General features: G+C 38.5%; 1 protein-coding gene and 1 long non-coding RNA gene across 3 annotated transcripts in view; one reads left to right on the forward strand and one right to left on the reverse strand.

The window, feature by feature from the left end:
• LOC105676432 (uncharacterized) overlaps nt 1-6,490 on the forward strand; it is a 202,142-nt gene extending 195,652 nt beyond the window's left edge. Inside the window, exon 9 of one of the 2 annotated variants that reach the window (XR_010889123.1) lies at nt 5,369-6,490. This is a non-coding gene — a long non-coding RNA (uncharacterized lncRNA). Of the gene's footprint in view, nt 1-1,092; nt 1,610-5,368 lie in introns of those variants that run through there. The other variant, XR_001101388.2, reaches the window with a different exon arrangement.
• LOC105676431 (nuclear hormone receptor family member nhr-85-like) overlaps nt 1-23,323 on the reverse strand; it is a 149,087-nt gene that overhangs the window by 30,581 nt on the left and 95,183 nt on the right. The window lies entirely within an intron of this gene.

Consider the following 23,323-nt stretch of genomic DNA (forward strand, 5'->3'; position numbering starts at 1 on the left):
TTTCATATCTGTCTTTCGCTTACTTCAAGATGCACGAGGCCAGTATACTTCGCCGGCGCAATTTAATCTCCCTTTATTTGGCGATTAAGCGCGCCACCATTGATTTATAATCTCGTAAAAGGCCGAATGCACGGTCCTGTAACGACGCCGGCAATATCGCAAACTGAAAGAGCATCGAGATGCTCTCGCACGTATGTGTACTCAAGCAGAGCCGCGCGTAAGTCGCGACATAAATGAGATTTCCACGAAAACGACATTTAAAATTTTATACGCGATCTCGTTGGATAAATCTCCAAAGTCCTCGAAGTTCTCGACGAAGTTAACTCCAGACGAATGCACAATTAAAGCGATAACACGCGGATACCCGTTGAATTTCCATCTTGAATTGATAGTTTTTTTGCGAGACGAGCATTTTATCTGGGATCGCCTAATATTAAATATTTCATCATTAAATAGTTTTATTACAAAATGATTATTTCATCATTATATGATCGTAACTTTATTTAATATTCATGGAAATAACTACTTGCGAAGCAGGACTCCGACGTCCAGGCAACTGTATCGCCCGTTTAAGACGCACCCAGGAATATATATACGCGATTATCTTTCGCTCTCGTCCACAACGAGTTTTACGGTGTACGCGATAAGGCGAGCCAATTGTCCACTCAATGCGCCCGTCTTTCGCGGACACGTCGTCGTTCTAACGGATGCGCGACCAAGTGAAGATCGGTGTAATTCACAAGTTATCAGTAGAGCGAACAAAGAGCATCGATTTAGATTAGAAAAGTAACGGGTAATTTAAGCGCACACCGTTAAATGCGCCTTTTAAACGATCCGGATAAGATAAAAAGAGAGATTTTCCGCGCATTCGCACGTTTCACTTGACTCTCGTTCGACCGAAACGTTTCGCTACATTTGTTCCAAGAAAATATTCTAACAACTCTGTTTTAAGACTCGATTGCTTTTTCTTCATTGATTCTATCTTTCTTAACTGATTCAATTTATTCAAAATAATTTAAAAATTGCCAATTTTTACAACGGCAATGAACCAGTTTCGCACACTAAGAAATTCATGTCTGTTTCTTTTCTCAGATTAATGCAACGTGACTACCACGTGAGAGAGTTGGATTTGAAGATGCAAAATCTCTAATCGGGTATTCCGTCTATACCTTGCCACCGTGGTTAAATCAAGGTGTTAGGATCTTTATATTCAGAATAGGACAAAAAAAAGATAATATGCGTATTTGTCACGATTCTCGGTACTTCCCGCATGACTGTTGTAAAGGGTGGCAATGTAGTGCGGCAAAAAGGCGTTAAGTCAGATCACAACCCCGTGACGACGACGAGCCACGCCGGAAGGGTTAATATGCAAATGAAACGCAACGTGACGCGATGCCTGGGTCAATTTGCATAAAAGGCGCCCGTCGTACAAAAATACTGCGCAACTCTAATCTTTGTGTATCGCTAGATCGGAGATAGCGATGGAATGTACTTCAGCAGTAATATATTTATAATATCAGCAAAAAATGCAAATGCATGTAATTTGATGTAGAGAAAAATGATAATCATAAGTATTTCTCATATATGATATTTGTATATTTTCAGAAATTGATCATTTTATGTCCAATATATTGAACTTTTATGTTTCAAATAAAGATAAATGCTTGTGCTACTGAAAAATTCTAAATTGTTAAAAATTAGTGAACGGAAGGTTTCTATCTCAAAATTTATGATCCCATAAAATGTTAAATAACATTATTTGTCTTTTAACTCGTCGATGAATTACTTATGACTGCTAGTGATTGTATGGAAAACTTGTACATTAATCAACAATAACTTTTGTCTCCAATGACTATCTATAACACAGTTCTACAAAAAACAGCTTTTAATATAAAAATGCGAGATATCTCTCAATAAAACTATAAAAAGAGATATCTCATATTCTTGTGTTTTCTTCTTCTTTCTGTTAAACTTATCAATTGAACATTTCATTGACAATTCATTCATACCATTACTTTATTTCGTACGAGAATATTGATGTCGCTCCCATTTCTTTCATTCGAATTACTGAAATAAAGATGCGTCCCTGAGTACGCACGTGTGCGATGAATTGAAGCGCGAGGAACGCGAACGGGAGAAAGATCGGGGACGAAGAAGAGCGAGCAAGAAAGAGAGAGTGAGAGAGAGCAAAAGAAAGAGAAAATGCGCGACTCTTCTCGGACCTCTCTGAAGCATAGAACTCGACGGATATACAAGTGGGTAATAACCGTATGAAAGGGTAACAAAGAGGTAGCTGACACACCGCAGTCGACGTGAAGAAAAAGAGCACGAGAGGGCAGGGGAATAGGTGCGGGCAGGGGAAGAGCAATAAATATATTTTGACATGGGAGAGCCTCACCGGCGGTCTTATGCATAATAATTGTAACGGCTATCTCCGTCGCACTCACTCACACGGTATATGACGGTGTACATACGCGGGCAAAGCTCGTCGTCGCCCTTGAACCCTTTGTGTCGCCGAATTACGATACTGGCTACCAGTTGGCAAATATTATAGCAACAGACGGAGACGAGGGGTGACGATAATGTTTTCATTTGATGACGACTAACCTCAGCTAACCGCATGTGAGATCGCACGTTAGAGCGACAGTCATACCTGCCTCCTCCTCCAGCGGCCTTGAAAGCGTAAAAGGCATAAAAGTTTCGGATTGTGTGCATTTGGTCGCGCGAAGAAACGTTGACTAATATTAACAACATGTGAATGAGTATCAAACTCTGTGCTCGAAGTTCGTTAACTTATCATTTAACAGGAAACTTGTTCAGCTGCTTTTTATATATATATGTATACATTTTTTTTTTCATTCTTGATTACGTATTTATTTCATTATGAATGCGAGCATAACACGAGTATAACATGATGTAATTTAAAAAAAAAAACAGAGTTTATATATCTATTTTCCAATCAAAATTGCCCAATGATTGCTTACAATACAAAATTGTTCAAAATATGCAAGTCTTTTTGAAAAATATTATGAACTATATTTATAAATTTAAAAATTTATTGGAGAAAACCATTAAATTAATAAAATTACATTTTTTAAATATCAGTCACATATATAGTTCACAATACCATTTTTCAGAAAAACTTGCATATTATGAACAATTTAGTATTATACTAAATATAACATTATATTTATAAATGATTAGTTATTAAGTACTTAATAATTTATACCTAAAAAAAGGAAGTTATATAAAATGTAAAAATTTACACATTTTTCATTCTTTGCAAATTGAGAATTGTTGATTGCTGTAATAGAATTAATTAATTTTCATAATTCTACAAGAACGAAAAGATAATAAATTAATATTCTATTGCAAAACAAAACAAAATTGTTAAATATTCTGTTATAATTAGTGCTGACAATATCCGGTTATCCGGATATCCGATTCTAAATGATAGTATTAGTTATAATGCTTTCGCATAATTTCGCTATACAGAAATAAAGATGGAGACTTCAATAGTAAATACACACGAAGAATTTCAATGCCATAAACTAAAAACGACAGTATTCTGAAGATTAGCGATATTTTTGGTCAACATTTCACTCATTTAGAAGCAACATAGAATACTCAATAACAAATCAATGAAAAATCAATGACAAATAACGGATATACCGATAATTATTGACGAAATCATTAATACAGCATGGAATGTGATCTTCAATAGATTATTGAATTATATAAAATAAAGTCACTTACGTTACAAATTTGTAAACATAAATTTCTAAGCAGTGTCGGTTGCTGCTTAGCTATTTTCTTCATGAGGTTCTGCATTCCTGCCGTAAAAATCTCTTCGAATCCGTTTCGAATACACAACAATTGCTTATGCTTCACGAAAGAGTACACTTGTACGTCGTGGTTGTCGTGATTGTAATAATCGTTGCCTTGAAAGTGTGATTTCTCTTGTGTGAATAATCTAGTTGTATATATAAACCACTATCAGCTGTTTCAACTCTTCCGCTAATTAGTCAATTCAGCAATTTCAGCGCTCTTCTTATCCAATTTTTGTCTGCTCTCTCTCTTTCTTTCTTTTTCTTTACTATTTTACTTGCGATTATTTTTTTTAGACGTTTTCCTACTTTTCGTATTTTTTATTCCATATGGAAAAAAAACAAAAGTTCGTGTCTTCCAATATGTGTGTGATGATCTTAGAGGCCAATCACATATACACGCGATCTCTATGTCTGTCTCTCTCGTTCTTTCTATGTCGGTCTGTCTACGACGATGGATGATACAAGACTGTGAGAGTGTAATCCGTAGTTTCCCAGTTTGACGCTTGGTGGTGACTACTGATGCCAAAAGTGAGACTTTGGCTCCACAGGTTCAGTCATGGAAGGGACGATACACACAATCGAGAACCGCGCGCATGTGACACATACACGCGATTCTTGATTGTGTGTATCATCCCTTCCATGACTGAACTTGTGGGCCGCGAACTCACGTCTAGCATCATTGGTCAGAGAAGGTGTACTTTCTTCGTTAAGAACCACTTGGGGAGCAGTTCTTACTTGATCACGCCTGTATCTGGGCTTGCCAACAGTCCCAACACGATGACCGACCAATCGGTGTGCGCACAGATTTCTCTTGCCAGCCGAGTGCCACCCATCCGTCCCCACTTGTGGCCGTCTCCACCACTCTTTAAAGCTCTTAACTTTGCCGATTCTATGCAAATTCGTTCATTTGCAATTAAATCCATTGCAAAAGAAATACGCTATCCTTTCATTTATTGTTTTTTTTCCATTTTTTTCTAGAATTTTCTTAGAATGTTAAACAACAATTATGATATATGACGGAATTCGTTCATCGTGAAATATTTGCAAAAATAAAATGCGGAATAAACAAATAAGTTTATCAAATGTTTTGATTTTTTCTCATTCCTCGGGATAACTTAATTTAATGAATAAAAAAAGAAAAGTTGTTACTTTTTTCTACAAATTAACACAATGTTTTCGACATCAAAATTTTCTGTCATTTCTCGAGATATTCATCGCGGATTTTCTGTCACTATTTGCAAAAAAACTATCGACAATCTACCAAAATGGGGTTTATTATTTAAATAAAAATTGCTAAAAGAAAACTTCTTAAATGAAAGTTGGCATTTAAATTTGTGTGTGTATGTGTGATTACTTATTTTTCTATAATTACTGTCATAATTCGCATCTTCAACCGTTCGACGAGCGCAATAAATTAACTCTTCTCATGCATTTTAATTTGATTATAATATTTTTCTCACTTTTATCAATAAAACATTTACTTTCCACGTATTCATATCACACTACCAAATCGACTGTTTTTGCGAAATCTGTTTTAGTTATGAAAATCGTTTTGAATGAAGCAATTAACGCATGAACAGAGCAAACCAAAGTGTTATTCGTTACTGGAATCTGGATCTGGTCGATCGAAGGACGAGGGTTTCAACGGTGCTACAGAATAAGACCACGCCATAAAAGAAGATATTTATACCCGTGCAATTTAAACAATAGAGAAAGTGATTTAGAGAACGTAAATTGTACTTTTTCTCAACCTTTCTTCATTTCACCTTTTTTCTATGCTTTTTCTTTAATAGGAGCAAGCGGCGAGTTAAAGTCGAAATTTCGAAAAGAAACATTGAAAGAAAACGAGAAACTGTTTTTTGATGAGAAAGAAATTGTATCCAAACCGTTAAATCCGAAAAATAACGAAGTCTTGTAAAATCAGTGAAGAACCATCGAGACAATTAGTTGTGCGATAGTTTAAAAAGAAAAAAACTTTAAATTAGCTTAAAAAATCACAATTAAAAATATTTTTATAATTATATACTATATTATAGTGTAGTAAACTTTATCTTGATTCAATTTATGATTGATGTCTTAATAATTAAAAAAAAATTTTTAAGAAGATGATTACTGCACAGAGATTCGTCAAGAAACAATTTTTTACCGAGACGTATTCTTAACGGTTTATTACACTATTGATCACAACGCTATGACGACGGCAAAGTGATGTTTTCCGTGAAAGAAATTTCTGTAAATCCGCCAATGTATGACAACAAGAGAGGCACGACGGACACCGTTAGATTTGTGATCAATTGGCTAAACATAATCTGGATGTATCTACCGCTGTCGGTTCGTTTTTGTTTGCCACAGTTTCGTCCTAGTATGCATGTTCGTTCAAGCAGAAGCCCTTTTGGAAAAGGCAGATGGGACTAATATGAACTCGATTTTTCCTCTGAAGAAATGAACTCATTCTTTCGAAGGTGTTGGGTTGCTCATCGACATGGAAACAAATGAGATTTATCGTTCCGTACATGTGCGTTTTGCTATGGCAACATCGTTCTTTGTCGTTGAAAAACGAACGCTCTCTTGTAATAGTTTGGTTTTATATACCCAGTCACACGAAATGCAAGAAAAGAAAAAAAAGGATGAGAAAAATGATGTGTCACGCAGTAAGCATTATTTCTAAATTCCTTGATTCGCAATTAATTCCTAATTAAATTCTAACATTTCCTAATTTGCTGATTGATAATATAAATTCTGCTTGTAATATTATTAGAATAACAATGCTAAAAAATAAGAAAACCATCTGTAAAGTTTTCTTATATTCGCATATATATATTAATAATTTTACCAATGTTATTGACAAAATGCTAATAAATGAGAAAAACAAAAATACGAGAATCTAGAAAAAATCTTTGAAGATACTTGCAGCGATTTTTAACACGAAATTGTCGATTTAAACTATAGAAGTAAATAATTACAAAATATATGATATAGGCATGTGTTTATCTCAAATAAATATGTACATGTTCTACATACTTAAATAAATGAAAGCAATAAGATTAGATAAAATATACCGCACAAATAATAACACAGTGACCCAGAAAACGATTTGCTATTTTCATGTTTTAAAACGCGATTTCCGGCTACATAAATCGCGAAGAAGTATATGTACTCGTAAACATAAAGTGCAAATGTATGTTTTTCACGATCGAGAGCCCACTAAAATCCCGGTGACAGTGATATCAGCTATCGCGGCCTCTCAGACAACGGGAACACTCGTAAACCTTTCCGCACGCAGGGCACGAAATTCGCGTCGCGATCGTATTTCCCGGCTGAATTGACCGCTGTGTAAAAATACGATTCGCGATTGGACATAACGAGAGTCCCCGCAAATAAATTAGAGTAGAGAAATTACGATTGCTATCCCGCAATAATTCTTGCACAACAACCGAAAAAATCGAAAAAAACGGCCCTATAAAAATTCAAAAGATTTTGCATAAAATTTCTGATTTCACAAATTTTTAATTTCAAAAACTGGATTAAACTTTGCTCTTTTAATGCCAAAATCAACATTTGAAAAAGTTTTTTCTTTTATTTATAATCAAAATTATTTATTAGATTATTTGCATTGTATTTCTTTCCACTAACAAAATAATTGTATTCAAAACGTGGCCTAGAAGCAAAAGACTGCATATACTTACTAATCTCGACAATCTTGCGTCTTTTTTTTAAATGTCTCTGCTAAATAAGGCAACTCCACGGACAAAGATGGGGTTAACGGCTTTACGAAAGCGTGATCGTGCGATGCGGGATTTCTCAAGATAAGATGTATAGTCGCTTCTAGCGGAGAGAGGCGCGACATAGGCTCTAATGTCTTTTCGTATCTAAGCTCGTATCCCAAGATGTAGTCATCAGAAAGAAGATGGAGAGAGCACTACGAAAACCACGTTGTCTGAGAAATTGAGCTACAACATCGCTTGGCGTCCGGCGCAACGAAAAAATAGCGCGGCATCCGCGAGATTTCAGGAACGCGACGACGACTCGGCGCATTGAAGTGCCGTTCATTATGGCACGCTCGGTCCTATTAATCGAAAATATGAGGAATGCCGAAGAGCAAATGAGTCAGGTATTTCTACGTTGCGACTAGCTGAGTGCGCGATCAGCGCGACAATGTGCGAATCGTCGTCATTGTCGTAATTGATTATCGCGAGAAGATTATTAAACACAGTCGGCCGCGTCGAGCAAAGAAATCTCATTTTACAAAGCAAAATCAAAGAGACACAATCGAGGGAAGACCATGTGCGCCTTGAACTTTTTCTTTTTCAGTTGCAACTTTGGCTAAAACAAAGACATTGAATCAGTGACCAGTCATTTTTCACAGAATTTTTTTGAAAGAATATAATAATACACTACTCCCTCCCCTCCTTCCCCTTCGCCTCATATAACATAGAGAACACTTTCAGATGCTTAAAATTGAGCAATTTTCAAACCGCTGTAATTCGGTAAAAAATCATCGCAGATAAAAGATTGAAAAAGCATTTTAAAACTTGACTTTCATGTGCTTTAGATCGTTTTTTGAAAATTTTTTGTCTTTACATTTCTGAGTTCGAAAAAAGAACATATTGTTTTGTTCTTAAAATTAACACTACGCATGTTCAACACTCTACAGCTCAATAAAAAAATTTTTCTTGCAAAATTTATAATGTTTATATATACAAGATTCCAGCTTTAAAAAGTTTTTCTCATTTTTTATCTACAATGTTTTTTTTGTCGATTACGTAGCAGAACAGTGCGGCCGGGGAACGGCTGAGTGCGCGCCATTAATACGTACGCCGTAACGTCGAGACGTCAAACGCTTAAAATTGACCAATTTTCAAACCACTGTAACTAGACGAAAAATCATCATAGACAAAAAATTAAAAAAGTATTTTAAAGCTTGAAGCTTGGATATATAAATATTACAACTTTTGTGAGAAAAATTCTTTAAAAATCGAACTGCAGAATGTTATAGTACGTAGAGTTAATTTTAAGAACAAAACAATACGTTTTTTCTTCGAGCTTAAAAATGTAGATAAAAATAAAAAAATTTTCAAAAGATTTATGTTTTCATGCAACCAATATGGTTTCCAATTTTCCTTATTTTATTATTCAATTTATTCTTTTTATTTGCATAGATAAAAAAAACCGGTTTTTGTAGCATGTAATAGTATTCAATGTTGTAAAGAATAAATGTCGGCAATTTTAACTGAATAGCATGAAGATAACCAAATCAGTTGCAATTTGTTTCGCGCTGTTAGATTAATAACAAAAGATTGAATAGTAATATTTCACGGAAATACCTGAAGATACGAGTAATTAAGTTATCGATTGACGCCTTATTCTTCAATAATAAGTAATTTTTTTAAAATTGTAGAACGATGCTATAGCTCAATTGTGATACAACAATATATATAAATAAAAAATATTAGCATTTAAATACAAATGTCCAGTTTGATAAGTTACGTTATTTATACAACACTGGTTAAATCATCAATCAGTAATCTCACTATTTTATTTTCTGTGTCTTATACTGTATAGGATTAACAATTACATATCATATCTCGATATGCTAAATAATGTATTATTAGACATAGCGCCGTTCACTACGCATTTATTCGTATTGGAAACTGAAATTGATTCGCAAGATTCAAGACATTATTGAAAATATTTCATCCGCCTTTCCGATAAAAATACAAAGAGGAAAAAAGCAACCATCGGACACTGTGCACGGTGGCGTATCGATTTCGCGAGGGCCGAGGTCGAGGAATTATTTCGAACGAGCTGCGAAGAAACAGGATCTTTCGTACACACGTCCTTCGGTAGGGATTCTCCCGCGGGAAGGGCGTAGGCGAATCTTCGATCTCGGGGGCCGCTGGAAGTCAACCTCTCTCGGCATACGACCTCACGGGAACTGGAAGCGCGGTCGCGTATCTCGAATCTACTTTGTGTCCTTTCACAAAGCAAGGAGAGGTACAGGGTACGCCCGCCGATCCGGAGAGGATGTACATTTCAGTGATCTACAGTGCGACTGGAATCAAGTCGGCAGCATTGCGATCTCCGGCGAAGCCACGCGAGATTTCGTGGACTCGCAAAATAGTCAAGTTTCACGGATTCTGGCAGACAGATTTACGAAGCTCTACGATGAGAAAAAGATGTGCGCATCACAAGAATATTTCAACGATTGTACGACCGATATATTTTCATCGATGAATAAAAATAATAAAAATACTAAACTAGTGTGGATTTCTAAGATGAAATATATATTCTAATAGTAAGAAATACAATATATCCGTTTCGTAATTGTTGCTACTTCTTGAGAATAGAAGGGCAGATAATCGGAATTTTTTACAAAGTAAATATAGCGAAAATGTAGATTCTATATGCTCCCCACTGTTACTTACAAGCCTAAACTAACGAGTGCATCGTATCGATGGGGGAGAAAAAATTGTCGAGGTTTGCTTGGATATCGACGGGCGGCGATGACGAATCAACAACGATCAGAATCGACCGATTAACGTACGCCGAGTGTTTAGAATGCCGATGTGACAAAGTACCATAGGCACCTAACTAGACTTCGACATCTGGCAATTCGTCACGGGATGCTCTCCCGTTCGATATTTCAAGTAAGCCCGAGAACGGCGGCTGCCATCGGCACACTCTGTGAATAATTTCACAATACCGCTAACGAGAGTCTAGTGGTGGATTCGGTCGAAGCCGCACTCTCGAGACCGCGTCCAATCGTGCTGCAGCATCATGCCGCAACGGCGAAAAACACTTCCGCGCCTGTGAAAATCAAGCGGCTGCGGTACCCATCGCGAATATGCCGTTTCGTGACAAACCTGAGAATTGTTTATTTCGCGTCTCGCCGAACCAGCCAGAGAATCTTTATACGCCTGATTCCCAGATAATTCGTCGGCAGCAGTTTACGCATTTTTCTTCGCCTAGCAATCGATCGAGTGAAAGTCCAGCGGCACTCCTCATAAGCGGTTCCCGCGATCGCTCTACCCGACGTCCATCTCAATTATAAAAGTCGATCAAAGTGCAACGCATTGCTGAATACTTTCCAACGCTCTTCCCGACTTTCCAATACTGAAAATTCTAACTGTATAGCTCTGTATTTTTTAATAAATTATGACGCTCTCTTGATCTCAGTATACAATATCAAATTAAAATTTATCCCGAATGAAATTGTCGATATTTTTGCGAGAGTAGCATCAAGTTTAAAATATAATACTTATGTAGAGATTAGCTCTATTCAAAAATTTAATATTGTCCTACAATCCTTTAGGAAAATCGTTCAGTTTTCGAGCAAGTCTCTTACACATCTGCGTAAGCAGCTCTGCTTTCTTGCGTAAGCAGAAATGTCAAATGAATACCGAATGACGATGATACAGTCGCCGATTTCTTACCGTTTCAATACCGACGACAAGAAGCAACGATCCGTCTCGTCGGTGACGAGGTACCCTGCTGTCTAAATACGCTTAATGGATGACAACTATAAACTACCGCAGCAGCACATAACATGGAACCACGGAACGAATATCGTTCCGCACGATTGAGCGCGCCCCTTCCCTCCCCTCGCGCGAAGCTCTCGATCTCTCTGGAGCACTAGGACCCTCACTCACCAACTCGTTGGTCATTATCATCACGTTCCGGTATGTGAAACCCTATAGGTTCACCCTGCGTGATCGCTGATGGCAGGAGCTCGCTCTTGCGCGGTAATTTAAATACGAAAGTACATTCCATAAATCCTGAACAAGATATGCGGAATCATCTATTGACGATTATCTCAGACGAATATCTCAGAAATTGACGAGAGAAATAGACACACACGTGTTAAAATATCTCTAAATGCACACATTTTACCTTTTATTGCATTATTAAATGGAAATATCCATACGTTGCTTAGTTAATTAAAAATAGAATAAGAATTCCGTGAATTTAAAGATAAATATAGTTGATTGTTTTTTTTATTTTAGTAAAAACGCGCGATAGTGAAAGTTAGATATAATTTTCATAAGATATAATTTTCATATAATATTGCGTCTTTTAATCGTACTACAAGATTATAGCACGATTTCTCATCAAAGAAGCGATAGCTCCGCCAATGGAATTAAACAATTCGCAATTGCTATTCCAGACGAAACGGTGGCTAAACGCAGAATTCGTTGCAATTGGCCCTTTGATGAGGTCCCTTTATCCCGCAGGACAAAACCACAAGAGCCACAAATTTAACCGCGCGGACGCGCGGCGTTGAAGCGGCGACACATCATTCGATAAATCTGCTTGGCGCGCTAAAGTTGAGAGTTGAATGAATGGCGTTACGGGCCGATGAACATGCTGAATGCTAGACGAGACCGACTCGTTGACACGGTAGTCAAAATATTGAGGGAGTGCTGAATCGCCGCCGTTGCGTTTCCCTTTTTATTTTCCCGCTGAATTATCGAACATACGAGCTGCCATGGTGTGTGAGCAGCATTTACGAGTTCGAGCACCCTTGGGAATCCAGATTTGTGGAATCGACATATCATCTGCGACAGTAACTTCAACTACGGACGTTTGTTGTTCGATTGCTCTAACAGAGCTGATTTATTGTGCAAATACTAAAGATCCCATCTGACAAAGAAATTTATATCGTTCTTTATTTATATTCTGATAGATTCGCCAGAAGACGAATAGTTAAGAATTAAGATAATTCTAATTTTTAATTCACATATCAATTTGTTTAGATTGACTTTATAAGATGAGGATATCATTAGAATGAATTGTAATATTTTCCAATTTTGTCGAGATATTAATAGTTTCAAATTCTATAAATAATCGTAAATGTATAACAAAACTTTGTGCTTCATTTAATTTTTAAGACGTAAGAAAATTTTTTATATTTTGCGACTTTGCCTAAAAGCAAACTTGATATACTTGGTGTTACATATGTTGTTTTGAGCGTCGAGAGCTCTCGTATAATCCGCTAATACGATACGTTGGCTCTGATGCAAATCTGATTCAAATCTAGCAGAAAATCGTGTCATGGTTGGCTAATGGTCGGCGGTATGACGCGCCGCGAATACGTGAGACAATGTACAGAGAGAGAGGTGAAACTTTCTCGATGCTGTTTTGTTCCGTGATGCGTAGATTAGCATTTAAATTGCCGGAGCTATCGCCGACCTGACAAACTTCAGAGATAGGATTCCTTGCCGACGAATTAACTTTCCGCTTTTGCAATGCGTACCAGCCGACTTAAGCCTGCAGCAGACTATGTAACTTTTTGCAGCAATTGCCACGATAAATTGCCGCAATTTACTGGTTGCAACAATTATTTTTGTCACTTATCACACTACATGCAACTAAAGTAACGCTACGTAACAAAAATATTACTAAAAAAATATTACATAAAAAATATTACAATTACATGCAACTAGTTGCTGGAATTAGAACTGGTTAAATCTAAATCTTGTGCAACTACTGCAACCAAACTACTGCACCAACGTGCTTCTAAAAATTGCGTAGTATGATAATAAAAAAGTTGCGATACTTTGTCGTGGCAATCAAATTGCTTTAAAGATTTAAAGCAGCAATATAATCATTCTCAAATTCACCTTAAATTTTTTGTTGTTAAGCCAAAAATATTTAACATACCAATGCTGCATTAAATGAGTTTTATAGTAACCTTTCTCAAGCTTAGAACCAAAAGCGTCCATTTTCTAATTCTAACGAGTGTTTTCGCACAATGGTACGCCGAAGGTACCTAATAAAAATAACGGGACTCTAGTATTGGTTGACAAACGTCGACGCCCTCTTTTTACAACGGGTTCACAAACTGCACTAAACTTGTGACTAACGTCCTAACGCCCCAATGGCCTTGTTAATTTTACGATAGATAGGAAGAAAAAAGGTAAAAAAAAAAAAGTTTCACTTTTTCTTAAAAAATTCGTTCTACATTTGTCTAAAATAGATATAATGCAGGAGAAAAGGTAATTTATGTCATAATTGCCCGTAACTAAACAAGCTTGCGTCAATAGAAAGTAAAGAGTAACACCACTAAACATATAAAACACAAAAAAAAGGAAACGTTAATATTTTTTTTGCAATCTTGACCCTTATAACGAGAACCTACTTTTCATAAAGAATTTTAGAATACCTTAGGATTAATGACAATTTATGACATGGAGCGCTTCTATAATTTTGTTTCGAAAACAAAATTCTGCTTATTTAAATTGAATTTAAAATTAAATTTTTTAATTAAAAAAAAAATTGAATTCAAAGAAATAAATGTCTATGATTAAAATAGAATAATCAAATATATACATATAACAATTAGTACCATCGCGGTTGTTGGTGCAAAAGAATTTATTTCATATTGAAATTATTCATCTACATAGAGTCAATATAATATATACTGATCCCAAAACAGATTGAAAAATATAAAAGATTTTCTATGTATTTTTAAACCAATTTATATCAGACAAAGAAACAAGACAGGAACATCTAATTCTCAACGAGAGATATATATATATATATATATATATATATATATTGTCAAACGCGATATCGGGCGACGAAAATCAAAACGGCGAGGACGCAACAATATATAAATATATATATATAATTGTTCTACTTTCTTTCATCAAATAATATCTAATGCAACACCATTATTACATTTTCGGGTCTTTTTGTTCTGAATATAAGCCTCACTATAACGATGTGATCACTTTCGCAAAAAATTTAAAAATATCTTTTGAAACAAATGAATAGATAATGAATAGATATTTTTTGCAATGTAGATATGATTTAAATTTAAAAAAATCTTCATACACAATTTATTCTTATTTGACTACTGTATTTACGAATGGCTACTACAGTGGTTATTCGTTAAGATTATATCGCCGGTTACAAACGGTTATTATATTTAAGACAAGATCATTCTTTAGAATTAACTCTTTTCTTACTATACCACCGTACTAACTTGCCGAACGTCTATCTTTATTTACGAACAGTCACTAAGGTAGACTTGTGGAAATTTACTAGCCATTGATAGGCAGTAAACCATTGGTTTGCTACTATAGTAGCAAAGGGTTAATGATCCAGGATTGTGTGATCGTCCTGTCGTAAGCTTAAAATCGTTACTATTGTATTTTCTCGCGGAACCGCGTCTGTATTCTAGCATCGTTGATCTAAGGATAGAAGAGATCTCTGACATTAACAAACGGCATTCTGTAACTTGGACGGTTTGTTAAATAAAACTTTAAATCTTGAAATAAAGACTATAAGCTGTGAGGAAGTAGTTTTTCATTTTAAGACAAAGGCTGTTTTAAAATTCAATATATTTTCGCTACATCATTCTGAACTTTTTTCAGATGTATCTTTAAAGAAACCATTTTCTGTAAGCGTAAAATATAATATTCATTAAAAATCGCTATTTATCGCGAACGTTCGAACCAAAAATATGTCTGTTATAATTAGTAAATTTGTCTTAAAAAAGTTATTTTCGGGCGGAGATATTGTAATCGAATACGATACATAACATATCAATCTTACCGTCGGAAGTAAATGATAATCGGATTCTAAGAAATAGCAATATCTGAGACTCTGGTTTTGTAGCAAGGATGTGATAGATAATTCTCATAACATATGTCAGACAGATAAAAGATTAGAATTTTCTAAAATGGATATAAAGTTTCAAAAATAAACAAAAAGAAACGATTATCCTGTTGTTGCAGATAAAAATCTTCGTAAAAAAATATAATGTAAAACCACTAGAAAAAATGATTTGAAAAATTCCATTTTGATTATGCCGCTTTTCTTCGTAAATAAATTTACTCATTGTCAGTTGTCAAGCTATATAGATAACCTTTACATATTATTTGACAATGTAGATTCGAGTTTAAAAGTTTAAATATATGATATTATTAATTATTTCTTCCTTAATATGTAGCACAATTCGTCAGATAATCACGACTGTTAAAGAAACGTGGTTTCGATCGTGAGAAAGACGTCAAGTACGGACAAACAAACGTATTATTTTCACTCACAACTGACAGTGTTCATTACGGCGCATACTAATTACGACTTAATTTCTTATGGCTTAATCTGTCTTGCACCAACTCCGGCGCGCCAAGTACGCCCAGTTTCAAGAACGACGACTAAACTGCTTACTAATCGTGTCGCATGCTCGACGCCACGTTCCTAACATTAACGTTTTTGTAGCGCGCAATTCTCTGCGGCGCGACTTTCCCCGGCGCGCACAAAGTTCCGCGTTCGACAATTAGACGATCGTTGAGAATTTCACTCTAATGAATAATAATCGATTCAGAGGAGAGGTGTGCGTTCCATTAAGCATACCACCTCTCGAGCACTGTATTGTGCTCACAAATTGATTTCGCTTTCTTAAATGAATTGCCATGCTAATGATGAGAGTGCGGTATTTTTGAAGTAAAATCGTTAACCCTACTTTCGGGCCGATTCGTAATTGTTCCTCGAACGCAGCCTAACCGGGTTAAATTGCCTGCCTTTCATTACTTTTCGATTTAAAAAGATATAAAAAATTACGCGGAAAGGTTCGCTTAAGAAGCGTTTTATAAATACACGCACATAATATGAGATAAAAAAGATATGATTTGTTGCAATTCAGTTCGAAGAGACTTTTGTGACATGATCGCATACGGATCTGGAGTTTCGTGAAATCATTGTCGGGAGATTGATGACGATGATAGAAACATGTTGTTTGCGACGCCATATGGTGGTAGATACAGTGCGCTTAATTCTTTCGTTCCATATTTGGCGCGGCTGCTTTTTCGTTTGCGAGTGATATAAGGACAAAGTAGGTTTGGAAATATCGCAGATCTTTATTCGCGGTGTCAGCTAGATATCGTCATTCATTATTAATGAAAAGCACGTTCGCAATTTCATTCGCCGGCAGAAAAACCGGCGAACGTGGCCGGCCGGGGAAAATTGCCCGACATTTATATGACAATAATCGCGCGGAGGCAGGTGCATGAGATAAGTCTTGTGTGAGATTCAACGGAGCGGAATCGCGCCGATCAGGCCGTCGATCTGGTCGGCGGCGACTAATCACGCGACAAACGCCGTGGATGCTAATGACCGGTTCTGATCTTCAACTTCGTCGAGTGGTACCCGTATATCTCAGCGCTAAGTAGCCATTAATACGACGTCGCTCGCGTGTCACTCCCAGCGACGCTGAAAGAGACGAATGGCCGTGTGGTGTGCCCACGTACGTTACTTCTCCCGCGTGGATTGTCACGGCTCCACCTATACAATCGCAGTCAGTCGCGTCGCTCCTGACACTGGCTCCGCGTCGCTTTCCGACAAACTTTTAACTCAAAACTGCCGATTCCCGTCGCGTTGATTTAAAGCGCCCGAAGATAGATGACGGCTGATGAACAATCTATTAAGATCGATACGCCGTCGCCCGTTTTCATTCATTCGTCGCTCATGTCGCCGGCGTGTTTGCCTCGCGGATCCTGTCTTATGCGTTACGATCGATCGATTCCTGAATGATTGAATGACAACTTTGAAGACTGATTTAAGCCGCTACCGCGGCTACGCTGGCTTTAATCACGCGAGCGCGAGTGTTGAAGAACTTTAGATTTATCGCGAATTAAATATGATAAATTTATCGGTAGATGCGAGAAGAAATGCGATGATTGTATGATCAATTATTTAGACATTTAATCAAAACCAATTCTTTACAATCTGAAAGTATGTAGTGTGAAGAATGAAAGGTTTTCAATGATTATTATAAAAGAAATGTTTGAAACGAGAAAACGCTTGGTGACATAACTCGTACGCGGTATCTATTCGACCGTTGCAATTTCGCTGTGCTGTAACCATAAATCGTTGCAAGAATAGAAAAAAATATGGTAAAAAGAAAAAAAAGTTAAAGAGAAATGTGTTTTGAAAGTATATAGCCTTTATTTTATTTATTTCACTCTATTTTCTGTAACCTTACTTTTGTGCCTTTAAAACCTGCTGTAACAATTGCTCCAAAAAAAGGGAAAAAATGTGTCATCTTTAACAAAGCAAGGTCGTATATAAAATAAAATAAAAAAAGAGAAATCCAGATGTTCTTAGACTACACACGTAAACGAGTTTCCTACTTATAATTTGTATAATTTAAGAAATATATATTTGCATTTATGATAAAATTTTTAAATAAAATTATTTTATCAATTTAAATATTATAAATTAAAAAAAAAATAACTGCAATGATAATAATAAAAAGAAGATTCTACGAAACCTTCCAGAGCTTTTGGTATTATCTATTGTAAAGAAAGGCGGGGAAAGAAGAGAAATGGACGAGAGGAAGAAAGCAGCAGCGTATCGCTCCTCGATCTTAACCGTTTTTCGAGTCGCCGTTGTTGCGATCCTGTTCGGTGGAAGTCCGTGGCTGAACCGTTTGCTTTACTACCGTCACGTGTAAACCAAGCGCGGACGTGCAACATGAACGGAAAAGAACGATCGTGTCTATGAGCTTAGAGGAGCGTCGGGCGTGCTGGTCTACCGACTCTCGCGAATCCCGGCGCACAGTGCCAGCTAGTTAAGATAACGATCCGAGCGCGATGTTGAACAATGCCGTAAAGTAGCGCAACCGGCAGTGAATCAAGTCTTATGGCGAAAACGTGAACGATTAGCGCCGATCTGTGTTAACACCGCGGATCCGTGCGCGACACACCGGTCCGTACGTTTCCAAGCAGGGCTGCGGATCGCTGTAGAATCCTTTAACCGCGGCGTTCTCCGATCTCCGTGGAACAAAGACGCTAGTCCGCGGAATGTAATTGGACAATCAACCGTGCGTTTCGATAAATCGCGTTTTCTCGACGGTGGTCGCGATCAGTTCTACGGACAGGCGGATACCTGGGCGTCGTTTGCGAACATGATTATCGCGGCTGGATGATTATCGCGGGCCACCAACGACGTTCGATGTCACGTTATCGAGAATCAGGATGATGTTAAGCATCTCGATAGCACAATAAAATCGAATCTCGATAATCGATAATCAAATAAAGTAACAAAATTTTAAAAACCGTTTAAAAGAATTTTCGCGCATTATCACATGTCATTCTGTCTTCGCATAAATCTTTACTTCAACAAGAGCAGCTGTCATTTCATATAAAGCGGTTTTTATTTTCAGTTCCGAAGGATGATCGAGCTCTAAAAAATTTTGACATAGGTCGCAACGATCACGTGAAACAATTTGTATTCTCAGAAATGGAAGGCGAGATGGTGAATCGGCGAAAACTCGCGCGATCGCTGTCGGTGTTCCGGAAGTAAAATGCATACGGGGGAGAGTAGTGAGGCCAAAGATGGCGAGAGCAAAAAAAAAGGGCAATACTCGAAGGGTCGCAAAAGTCGAAAGGACAATCGCTCGTCAAGCGGACGTCAAAACATCCCCAAGGATCCGTGGCGAATCAGATTCTCACAGTAGACCGGTAACACGTGGTCGTGGTGGATGCCAGCGGCGGAGGTTCCACATGAAACGAAGGAGACGCGATCCGACCGCAAACAAACGAGCGGCAGCGAGAGGGCGCCTATGCGCATTCAAGACCAGACAGACGTGTCATTTGTCATGTCTTTCACGCTCTCTAATGACACGCACTGCTTTTGGACGCCTTCTTATACCAAACCGGCACCTGGCACTGACTCGCTTTATTATTCTCCTTTTCGATCTCGATCCCTTGGCCCCCCTCGTCTCTCGCCTCCTCTTTCGTTTCATCCTAACCTCCTGTTTCTATCGCGGTAACGCTCGCGCGACCTATCTTCGTTGCGTTCGGTTTTTTTTTTTCCTTGACTCTTGTGCTTGGCGTTGCGACGGTTAAATTCGATTTGTTAGGATTAAGAGCGACATCGCGACGGAAGTGTCCCGCGCGACTCACCGGGCACTTATTGAATGCAAAAGGATTTGATAAATGAGAATTCGAAGGCACCACTGCATTAAGAGAAGGGTGTAAGATTTTGGGCGTGTATAAAGTTTTCAAAATTCTTTACTCGATCCTTATCGCCATTTCGCTCTTAATTTACATCGTAACTTCCGCGATGCGTGAAGTTAGCTAGTCGTTCTACGAAACACCATGAAATAAATTCATGAGTCTCTCCCGTGCTCCACCGATCTTTGTGTTTCTACTATTTAGCCGTGCGGAGCGAGTTCCGCTCCGGTAACGCGTCTCGTCGGCAGTCGGCATGATTTAAACTCATTGGATGCCACATCCGCGCGCACACGTTTAGCTCTGACGCGCGTTCACGCATATGCGAACCGAAAAGCGAGAGACGGCTGCTCGTGTTCGAGGTAGTTGGCGGTCGCTCTCGATCGCCACGCAACCTGCTTCGTACAATCACCCATTCGCTTCTGCCGAGACCACTTTGACGCTGCCAAGAGTAAGTCAAATGTTCAGCGCGGATAAAGAAAATGCGATTATTTTCATTTCAATTTTAAAATAGAATATCATTATATATTATTAATGAGATAAATATTAAGAAATCATATATCATCCTTTTATTTAAAAATTGTGTAACAATTAAGCAACGTAAGAATTTTATCACTTGATCAAAGATTCTGAGCGATTTCGTTTATTCAATCAGAAGATAAGGATTAATTCGCTGCGGTTCGAAGACGCTTCGTTTAATAGATTGCTTTTAGATGACAGATTTATAGATTGCAGATTAATAGATTGCTTATTCGCGACGTGAATCTCCAAGGAGTGATTCGATATTTCTTTGCCGGAAAGAATGAGGAATGGCTCGATACGGAAAAGGCTGGAAGGCCTTGATACCCTCGTGACATGTGCTCTCGAGCGATCGTACGACAAACGACTATCGTTTATCATCAAAGACTGACTGGAACGATAGGGCATAGTAGGAGTATCTCCAGTACACGGTACTCCATTCGTACTGCACGCTGGACCGATACGTCTACCGAATAAGATGAACGGACACCGTGCTGTTCTAGCTTCCATTCCGTAATGTCATACATGACTTTTGATACACGGGTGTGTTTCTGCATCGTCGATCAAATTCCTCCAATAACGTTTATACATTAACTAAATATACGTTTATGCCGTCCAAGCTTGTTTTACGTGCAAAAAGTCTTCTCGGTTTATCATCTTTATCGGATTTCCGGACCAAATATATATTTCAGTTTCTTCTTTTATCTTCGCAAATGCGCTGTGAGTTTTTGGCAGTCACGAGGGTGACACGAAAACGAACAGATAGATATTATCGCCGCTATTTATGCTCTTGGTACGCCCATCGAAAAAAGGCAAAGGGGGAGAGAAAGAGGGAAGCGAGGGAAGCATCAGGAAAGAAATCGCGCGGCGAGAATCTCCGCACGCAAAACAGCCCGGTCGGATCATTTAGCGATATCCGTGCGTAACCTATCGTACGGCCCGCGGACAAAGCAAACAAGTTGCTTCGCTACACTTTGCGCGAAGCGAAGAGGGAAAAGAGAAAGAGACGGTGACCGCGGGCCATCGCGCGCCGTTTCGGTCATAAAACCAGGAGTTATGGTTATTTAAAAACTTATTGGCCCGCCCATCGCGCCTATGCAGACGCAGGGCAGAACGAACGAAAGGAGAGGAAGAAACGGCGCGCTGACCCAGCCGAGATAAATCAAAGGATATTAAGATCGTTCCTCCCCCTTCGCTCGCGCGTTTACGGGGGAGTTCTTAGCCGAATGCATTACGGGGAGACAGAGGGCTGCCATAAAACTATCCGTGATTCCCGCGCGCGGGCCGCGCGTACCGCTGCGACAGGAGACTGGAAGCAACTCACCGGATCTGGGCAGCAAAGTGGATCTTTGATAAACGGATATTGAGTTTCGCGAGAATTCCCAGCGCGCCGTCTCTAATCCCACAGTCAGAAAACGCTTTACCCCGCATGGCCCTTAGTCGCAGATTTAAGACGCGATTTGCATCTACCTACTGTGGCAAATTGCGAGCTTGAGGGCCTCCTCGAGCTCGTTTGCGTCAAGTCCGGGATTCCGAAAGTGTCGAGTTCCGGCGATGATATAATATATAGACTGGTAATTTCGCCTTTCCCTTTTATTTACAGATCCCTTCGCCGATTTCAGATCGTTAACACCGCATGAGAAAAATTGTAAATTTAATTGATCCATTATCATATTTCAAGTCATTATAATTAAACATAAATATAATATAAAGTGTCACGCGTTGTTATTTCTCTCGTTAAACGTCTAGATATCATATGATCGCGCGAGGAAAAATCTAAAAGGAGTGTCCGTGCTCTTTTCTTCCAGGACGTCGCGTCTTAATAAGAAAACGGCCTTCGGCGCACCGTAACAATTACACACATCAACGCGGGAGGAAGCGAGAGAGTACTCAACAATCTGCAAAGCTACACGGCGCGCACGCACGGGACGATTCGTTCGCGCTCGCGGTACGTCACGGCATTTAGACGCGAAGGCGAAAGCCGTGGCTCGAGAGCGACCCTCTCGGCTCGCGTACGCGCGCGCATACATAGCACGGGGATTATTAATGAGTGCATCTCAATCCGGCAATTTTTCCACGTCGCGCCGGGTAATGCACGAACCGCGGGGGGCGAGCAGGCTATATTGCCCGATCAATCAAAATGAGCCCGGCATGGCAACTGCCGCGCTCTCGGCAGCGCTTCGATCCGAAAGCCTTTTCCCAGCAACGGTGGAAGCAGCGCCCGCCTGAAAATTCTCAACTGCGATCCGCGTCCTTCGGGCACCAAGGACGTCGCCGAGGAGCGCAGGAAAGCCAGGGGAAGAAAGACGGAATTGCGAAGAAATCCCCGATATCGTTTAATGCACACGGAGGAATCGTTAAACCGCACTTGCAGCAACAGATATTTCACCGTGACTTTTATTGTGAACTCTACGACGTGTACTTAACGCTTACGCATTCGTAATGTGATAGGCGTTATATTTTGCAAATTGCCAGTCGCTATTTCATGCCATCCTATCACAGCAAGAATGCTAGAAACCGACGAGCAGATGCAACGTATCGGAAAGCTGATCATTTTTTTTAATTGTAAAATTCAACGTGTAAAAAATATTTTGGCAACTATTTGCAATTTAAGATAACAACTGTGAAAATGATGAAAAAGAGGAATAAATATGTTGCGAGAAATACAAGCTTGTTCGAGCCGTCCCCCCTGCGTTTTAATCAAATGCCTCGAATTACGCGCATGATGTAAACAGCGCACGCGTATTATTAGCATGACATTAATTTCAACGCGCGTGCATTGCTCGCGAGCATTCGCGTTTACGTGTAAACGGTCGACAGCGTTAATGCTAGAAGAGAAAGTTCCGACATGCAGTAATTATCCTTTCCTCGCTTTTGACTTTATTTGACTCTACGCAGGTACATTATTTTGCGTCCAAAAACGGCAGAAATGTTGTAGAAAAATATGCTTTGTTTACAATATGATAATTGTTTAAAAATCGTTTTAATATATATAGCCAATAGAGCAAGAGC

The sequence above is a fragment of the Linepithema humile genome, chromosome 3 (assembly GCF_040581485.1).
Source record: "Linepithema humile isolate Giens D197 chromosome 3, Lhum_UNIL_v1.0, whole genome shotgun sequence".
NCBI classification, from domain to species: domain Eukaryota; kingdom Metazoa; phylum Arthropoda; class Insecta; order Hymenoptera; family Formicidae; genus Linepithema; species Linepithema humile.